Source organism: Corvus moneduloides, chromosome 2 (assembly GCF_009650955.1).
Source record: "Corvus moneduloides isolate bCorMon1 chromosome 2, bCorMon1.pri, whole genome shotgun sequence".
Classification (NCBI taxonomy): domain Eukaryota; kingdom Metazoa; phylum Chordata; class Aves; order Passeriformes; family Corvidae; genus Corvus; species Corvus moneduloides.
In genome coordinates, this window is record NC_045477.1 from 54,541,036 (window position 1) to 54,549,908 (window position 8,873).

At 40.9% G+C, this 8,873-nt stretch overlaps 1 long non-coding RNA gene across 1 annotated transcript; it reads left to right on the forward strand.

Annotated features, from left to right (window-relative positions):
- Nucleotides 1-3,891: 3,891 nt before the first annotated feature.
- On the forward strand, nt 3,892-8,273 carry LOC116439749. The gene is made up of 2 exons (XR_004238257.1): nt 3,892-4,683; nt 5,484-8,273. It is a non-coding gene; the product is annotated as an uncharacterized LOC116439749 (long non-coding RNA).
- Nucleotides 8,274-8,873: the final 600 nt, after the last annotated feature.

An 8,873-nucleotide genomic window follows, 5' to 3' on the forward strand; every position in this document is an offset into this window, starting at 1 on the left:
ACAACACACTGATGTTTTAGTTGTTGCTAAATAGTGCTTACTCTGAATCAGGGACTTTTCAGTTTCTCATGCTCTGCCAGCCAGCAGGTGCACAAGAACCTGGGGGGAAACGTGGTCGGGACAGCTGACTCAAACTGGCCAAAGGGAAATTCCATACAGCAGAACATCATGGCCAGGATTTAAACTGTGGAGAGCTGGCCAGAAGAGGCTGATCACTGCTTGGGGACTGACTGGGCATCAGTCAGCATGTGGTGAGCAAATGTATTGAGCACTGCTTGCTTTTTGGGGGTTTATTTCTCTCCCTTTCCTTTTTCATTACGATTATTGTTTTTATTATAATTATATAACTTTATTATATAATTTTATGTAATTTATAAATATAGAATGTATATATTATATTATATAATTTTATTATAATTAATATTAGTATTATTAATATATTTTCTTTTGTTTGAATTGTTAAACTGTTCCTACCTCAGCCCATGAGGCTGAAGATTTTCCGATCCTCCTCCTGACCGGGGAGGGTGGGAGCGAGTGAGCAGCTGCAATGGTGCTCAGCTGCCAGCTGGGGTTAAACCACAACACGTGGAGGTGTGAATATTCCTGAAGGCTTCCCAGCTTTGAATAATAGCATTTGTAAAATGGCTAACATATGCATGGATTATGTGATGTCTAACAAGAACTTGAGCTTGTGCCATAGTTCAAAGGAAATTTCAATCACCTACAGAACTCAAATTCATTAGAAAATTATCTTCACTGGTGAATTTGGAACTACTGTTTTGTTGTTATTCTAAAACCCAAATAATAGCAGGGGTTATCTGCCTATGCCTGTCTGTGGTTATGCATAGAAATCCCTCCATGGGGCCAGAAGTGTGGGCTGCTTAGTGGTTGTGTGAGAACCGAACTTTGCCTACAGGTGAAAGCAGGGTGAGCTGTAAGCAGAAGGCACAGGCATGAGTGAGTTTAGAAAGAACAGGAAGGTCTATAGCAGTTTGAGACACCTGAGTTTTAAGTCCAAGAAGCTAATTTAACGCAGAATACAAACACTGCCCTCACAGATGAAGAAACATTAAAAACAAATTGTTGGTTCTTCCACTGTTGGAGTGGCCAAGTCCCACAGAACACAGATGGCTTTGCCTGCCTCTTCCATTATTCCTGGTTGTGACTTCTTTACTGTAACTGTGAGTGATATCAGGAGAAGTAAAATAAACAGGGTTAGAGCATGGCCTCAAACACCATCCAGAAACCATCTGTATTGTCTAGTTGGTAGCAACTCCAGGCTTAGTCCTGTGCCAACTAGTAAACTTCCCAGACACTGCACTAGCACAATGCCAGGGACAAGACGACTTTGCCCCAGTAAGTAATATAAGCAGTGTGATTTGAGTTTCCATGGTAAGATTTTGGTACCGGGAGGGGCTACAGGGGTGGCTTTTGTGAGAATCTGCCAGAAGCTTCCCCCATGTCCGAGAGATCCAATGCCAGCCGGCTCCAGGACAGACCCTCCACTGGCCAAGGCTGAGCCCTGCAGTGACAGTGGTAGTGCTTCTGCAATAATAGAGTTAAGAAGGAGCAAAAACCTGCACCATTGCAGCCAGAGAGAGGAGTGAGACTGTGTGAGAGGAACAGCCCTGCAGACACCAAGGCCAGTGGAGAAGGAGGGGCAGGAGGTGCTCCAGGCACCAGAGCAGATTCCCCTACAGCCCCTGGTGCAGCCCATGGAGAGGCAGCTGTGCCCCTGCAGCCCATGGGGATCCATGGGGGAGTAGAGAGCCACCTGCAGCCTGTGAAGGACCCCACCCAGAGCAGGTGGATGTGCCCAAAGGAGGCTGTCACCCCACAGGAAGCCTGTGCTGGAGCAGGCTCCTGGCAGGACCTGTGGCTCCATGGAGACTCACACTGGAGCAGCCTGTTCCTGAAGGACTGCACCTCATGAAAAGGACCCACACAGGAGCAACTCATGAAGAACTGCAGCCTGTGGGAAGGATTCACGTTGGAGAAGTTTGTGAAGGACTGTTTCCTGTTGGAGGGACACTACACTGGAGCAGGGAAAGAGTGAATCATCCTGCTGAGGATGTGTGATGACAATGTGTGATGAACTGACCGCAGCCCCCCTTCACCATCCCCCTTCGCTGCTGGCAGGGAAGAGGTAGAGAAATTGTGAGAGAAGTTGAGCCCTGCCTGGAAGAAGGGAGGGTGAGGGAAGGGTGTTTTAAGAATTGGGTTTATTTCTCGTTTATTTCTCATTACCCTGCTCTGTTTTGATTTGTGATAAATTAATTTCCCCAAGTTGAGTCTGTTTTGCCCATGACAGTAATTGTAGAGTGATCTTTCCCTGCCCTCATCTCTATCCACAAGCCTTTCCTTATATTTTCTTTCCCCTGCCCAGCTGAGGAGGCGAGTGACAAAGTGGCTTTGGTGGACAGCTGGCACCCAGCCAGGGTCAACTCACCACACAGGGCCAACCTGTTTTGTGAAAAAAGTACAGCATCAGCATCATGCTTCTTCCCTTGGGTCCGTGGAAGGCACTCTGGGTTGATTTATTTACTGGTTTAAACACAGCCATGCTTCAGTATGGCTCATAATGTGCCTAGTGAGAATTTTTGCCAAATAGGACTCTACTGCAAGCAGGCATGACAGGTCAGTAGTCAAATAGATCTTGCAAGGCTCACCCATTTCTAGGACTTGTGAGTGAAGATTTCATAGAAATGGCCAGTTAATGCACTGTCAGCTTGACATTTCTGGAAGTGCAAAACTTACTGCATATGAAGAAAACTTACTGTACATCTGCATCTGTAATGTGTGAAATAGACTGTGTAACAGCTGCAGATGAGTGCAGGTACTGATGCATGCACTGTGTCCATTTGCCCAGAACTGCCAGCCCAGGCAAAGTGATTGCCATGGCTCCAAATGGACAGCCAGGCATGCAGGAATCCTTGACCATGTTCTTCTTTTTCTGACTGTAGAAATTTCAAGGAAGAAAAAGGGCTCTTTTCTGTGGAAATATGAAGATATATCTAAGAATTTAAGATTTTCAGTTGTTTCTGAATTAATGGTTTCAGCTCCTATACCATACAAAACTTTTCACTTCAGAACAGTTTTTCATTTATCTTTTGAAAGTCTCCTGAATTCATGTGCAAAATGAATCTTACTGGTAATTAGGTATTTGGTGAATTCTTAGCTTGCTGCATGTGTTAATCATATTGAAACTAGCTATACTCTAATGTTGCTTTTAATTCAGACTGAAAATCAGTATTCTCAGTTGAATTATGTATTGGCTTATGAAGTGTTGTGTCTTCACTACTGCAAGTAAGTCTTATTTTGTGAGCTCTGCAAAAAGATTATATTGTTAATATACATAAAATTTGATTTCAGCCAAGTATGTTCTCAAGGGGAATTCCAGGAGGCAAAGGGTCCTTGTTACTTGGAACATCATTAACAGTATTTTGTGACCTTCAAGGCAGATAATTAGAAGAATAAGTTGTTAAGGTTTATGTACCATCCATAGCGTTATTGAAACAAAGGACCTGTGTGAGATTCTTTTTCAAAGATTCTGCACAGATCAAGAATTGTTGTCTTTGACATAACCCTTATCAAGAACATCATACCAGAAATGAAGAACTGGCAGTAAAACATCCCCTGTACTGGATTTGGGAAGTAACCAAACTGATTACAAAGAAAGATTGTAAATTGATTTAAAATGTGAAAGGGTTGTATTAAACCTAAAGACTGCTGTACTTGTTCCATATCTTTAGAAGTGACTGGCTGAAGACTGACTTGTCCATAGTCTGAAACAGACCTTTTATCATCTGTCTGCTGGATGGAACAATACAGGCATGTTTCATTTATTTAGGATATGGCCAGGGGCCAAAGAAAGATTAAAAATGTAAGCAAGAGTCAGTGCAATGGTTGTTCCTGTAAGAGTTAGGCATTTGGATTGCAATATCAGCAAATCCGCCCACAAAAGATATATTCCTACAACAGAGGATTTTCATTTATGTCCTGGAAAAGCTATTGGTATGGTAAGGACAGGCTTACCCATTACTCCAGCAGCTGAGTTTGGAATGCATTTGGCATTTACGAGAGTAAACAAAAGCAATTGACCTACTTGAATAAGTTGTTTTGTGAGCAGCAGAACTAATGAATGCAAACAAATTCTAAAAGGAACAAATTGTTCCTTATGGAATTCTGTCTTTGTTCTTCAGCCTCCCTCATCATAACCCCAGCTCCCCTGCCCAGGTCCTCTGCACTTTTTGAGCCAGCTGAGACTCATCACATGCTGCAGCTTACTCAGGGCTGGGGTGTGCTGTTGGCCCCCTGGCCCTGCCATAACTGAGCTCACTGTGTCTCTGTCTCACTGAGGGCAAGTTGTCTGAGGACCTCTGTCCTCCAGAGAAACTTCATTGTTTTGTAGATGCTTGAGAGGGGTTCAAGCCTGCCTGAGGGACCTAACTTGAGCTTAAATTCAAGAAAGCCAGCCTTGTTTCAGTGTTTCTGCCCTACCAAAAGCAACAATAGATCATCACTTCTTGTCTGAGACCAGGCATCTAATTTTTGCAGACAAGGTCTGCCTTCAGAGAGATCCAAAGGTATTCAACTGTCTACACTGACTGTAGAGGGAAACCTTCCTTTAGGAGAGCTTATTCTTCAGTTTCCTGAAATGTTTGGTCAAGGTAAAAACCTAAGGTAAGACTCCAGTTTGAGCCTTATTTTTTCTATTTTGATTGAAACTGTCCCTGGAGGTCAGCAGAGGCGGACAGACAGATTGCCACATTGTGGGAATTATGGGAAACTATACTAAAAGTAATAACAATTAGGAAGCACGTGTATTTAATTGTAATGGTTTATCTGCTTGAATATTGCTCTAGATAATGTAGAAAAATACTGCAAAAATAGAATAAATTTTCATTTAGTTTCATTAGAACTTTTTCTTTTTTAATAGTTGAATATAAGTCCAAATCTTGTGTCTATCTGAAACAATTTAATTCAAAAATGTAGAAGAGTTCAGTCCAAGATTTCATTTCAGGTAAGGGAACTGATCCTGCTACATACATTGTTAGTGAGTTGAACAGAAGACTAAAACTTCTTGAATGCAAACTTCTGTAGAAAAGCCATTCACCAGTTGAACTCAGCTTTTCTAATATACCCGTGTCTTCTGAAAGTACCCAGACCAGTGGCTGATGTGATTCCTTAATCTTTCTCCAAAATACATTTTTAATTTTTCCTTGACACTCAGGTGGATCAGAGCTCTACTATTTTATGATTTAATTCTCTTCAGCTCTTTTGGAACATGCACAAAAGAACTGGAGAACTGCTGGTTCAAAGGGATAGTAACAGAGCTGGAAATAAGTCAGTTTGAATAAAAGAAGAAATCAGCTGAGCCTGTAGTCAAAAAATCTGACTGATTTCAAGCTGAAATCTTTGGCACATTTGGATAACAAAGAACACACTATAAAATGAAGGTTTGTGCCTTCTTGTCCTCTTAGGATGAAGCCAGAGCGAGGAGATACTCTGATGGCCATTCCACTGTGCTAGCTCAACCACAAATGTGACTGGGAAGTGGATGAGGTCTCACAGGAAGCCTGTTTTGAGCTCAATTTCACAACAGAAGAAGTGAGCTGTTTAGGAGTAAGAATACCTAATTTTCTTCAGTGAGTGTCTGAAGACTCTGCTATAAGACTTTGACATTCACAGTATGGAATGCCTGTCTATTTGTCCGCCCATGCTCACTTTATTTTTTTTTTAATTAAGTGCTGGTTTGGCCAAGGTATGCATTCATGAAAAGTGCTAATAAATCTCTGATCACCTGGGCTGGCTTTGTTTCACAGACAGCACTCACAGGAGTGCTGAGTCTTCTTCTGTGAGCAGTGACATTGGCACAAGGAAGAGCAGTTCTCCTTGCCACCAAAAACCAACCTGTCTTCAGAAGGCAAGCGGGTGAGTTCCTTCACTTGCAGCGAGGCTTTGCTTCTTCTCTTCTCCACCATGCAAGTACTCTCTAAGCCTTCTATGGTCTGGCTCTAGACCCAACTGCAGTCACATTTTTCTTCACAGAGTTGAAATAAAATTTTACAAGTCAGTTTTGCTTAAGCAGCAGAATGCTTGGGGGACCATCCTGGACTCAAGGAGAGGTATTTCCACTGAGGTATTAAAACTACTGAAGTATTAAACTATTATCTGAATATTTCTGAAAAAGAAGAAGCCTAAGAAATATGTAAAAATCCACTTGCTTTATTTGTGCAATATATAATTTGTGAATTACATAAAACACATCTAGGACAGTATCAGTCCTTGGGGAGGATATCTTAGTTCTGCCTCACAGGACTTCCACATTTAACTTAGGAGTAGAGTGGTAAACCAAAGCTAACACTTTTTTTTTTTTTACTTTTTTTTTTTTCTTTTTTTTTTTTTGTAAACTAAGACTTCTATGCTCAAGTCCTAAGTGGTTTAATGTGGAAATTCTGAGGGACAAAAAGCAGAAAAGGGAAAGAGCAATTGTAAATAAACCCACAAGAAATAAGGAGGATTTTGGCAAAGGAGGATAAAAAGAGAAAGAAACAGAGAAGTGAAATACGTCTAGTGAGAGAGAAAGAAGGAGTAACTGCAGGGAACACCAGACATTTCCTACCCATGGGACCATGTCAGTGGCTCAGACAGAAGCAGCTGTACTCAGCAGAGACCCAGATTTGTCTGAGACCCTGGGGCTGTCTTGACAGAAACTAAACCCAACTTTCAAATGCCAAGCAAAACAGGGTTAGAGATGAAGAAAGCTTTTTACCTTAAATGAAAAGCTTTGCCTTAAATAAAAACTTTCAGAGTTCTCCCTTCTCCTCTACTGCATGAAAAATAGAAAACTTTAGCAATCAATGGCTGTTGGGCTCTGTTGTCAAGGTCTTGGTTATAATGCAGCTTGGACAGTCACGGTGGATGAGGCCAACGGGGGATTCAAATGGAATGACCTTCTTTTGTTGCATTTTAGTTTTCAGTTTTTATTTTAAAAAAGCTCTTTAGCTTAGGTCTCTACCTAGGTTTTTTTTGTAACCGAGATATAAAACAGTTTGGCTCCATCTTAACTGGCCAGCCAAACTGTGTTACAAGGTCAGGCCATAAACAAATTTAACAACTGTTGTTAATTAAATAGTTATTGTAGTATAGATGGGGTCAAACAAAGGGTATGTGTGGGAGGGGAGGGAAAGAGAGGGCCTAAGTGGCAAAAGGTGGGGGAATCTTGGCTCCTGACTCAGAAGGCGTGAACAAGCAAGAACTCTGTGGAAAAGACCTCTGGGACATAACAATAACAGTTAGCGTTTCAAATTTTGGTGCAAATATTAAGAAATTAATAGCAAAAAACCCCAACCCATGTTCTCTCATTTACACTTTCCTATTATGTGAAACCATCTTGGTAAGACTTGGCTTTTCTCCAGCAGAAATCCTGTATCTGCCTCTATCAGTGGTATCACTTCAATGACATATTAATGCCTCCCAATGCCAGGATGTTGTCCAAGTTCCAGCTGTTTGAAAGAGTTGTTACAGAATGGGAATTCCAGTTGGAGATTTATAGAACAGCAACAGGAAAAAAAAAAAAAAGGGTTACATTTAATTTTAATACTCAGAAATGTGCTTTCCTTGTCATGAAAGTGGAACCCTGCCTGCATGTCTGCAGCCTGCCTTGCATACTGATTTTGTGTGTGCCTAGCTAAAACCAGTCCCTGTGATATGATTTGATTTTGACTGTACAGAAGAAGGTAGGAGGAGCAAAATTTATGCTTCAGGTCTGTAAGGCATTTTAAAGTTAATCGGGTCCTTTGGGTCTGATATAATTTGTGTAAGATTGCTGTTGATGATTAGAATAGCTATTTAAGGTTTTTGTTAATAGTCTGTTACATGGACCCGGTGGAAAGATTCCAATAGCAGTCTGTTAGTTTTTCCCTGTCACATTCAGGTTACAGACCCTTCACAGATGTTGTAAATAGACATCAATACTAAAAGGGAATATTACACAAATTAAAATCATAAGTGTGCTCGAAACTGCCAACATAGACATTTTGTTAAAAACATCTGTCACATAAAAGCAAACATTTAAGGCCATTATATTTATAACAATTGTTTTCATTTTTAATATGTACTACATATTTTTCTTTTCTTCTGTTATTATTGATTTGAATATTTTTTCTTAGACTTTAATACTTATTTTTTCCAACATTACTTATGTTCTTGACCATATAAACAATAATGTGGACTTTTAATGAAAAGAAATAAATCTCAGTGTTTGGAAATCTAGTGGATACTTGCACAATGAATGAGTCAACTGAGAATCCAACACCATGTTCTCCAAAAAAAAAAAAATATATAGTTATCAAATGTTACAAACAAAAGTATTAAGCTGGATCTCTGTTCAATTACATCCAGTTATTTAATTCTGTTCTGAAATAATTTCTTAGGTGAAAAGGATAAATGACACATAAATGTCCTCTTCTGGGCCTTTTTGTTGCATTACTGCTGATGCAGCTGTTCCAATTGTACAAGTACTCACCAAAACACTGTGCAACAGAGCCCCCCAAAGTTGGACAGCCTTGAGGTGCTTTCTGACTAACACACCTACTGCACCGGTGTTATCCACCCTTCCTTCCCCCTTTCCACTGCTGCCTGCAGTTTCTGTGTGAATCTGTGAAATCTCTTAGCCCAAGCTGCTCTAGGCTCGTCTCACCAGTGCTTTTTCTACTACAAAATAAAAGAGAGAAACCATCAGTGCCCCCATTTAGCCTGCTTACAACTCCTCTCTCCCTCATGTTTTCTTTGGGGGGAACTATTTTGAGCTAAGGCAGAAAAGGAGCTAACAGTGAAGAAGTGGGGACAACTGCACCTCATGCTCAAGC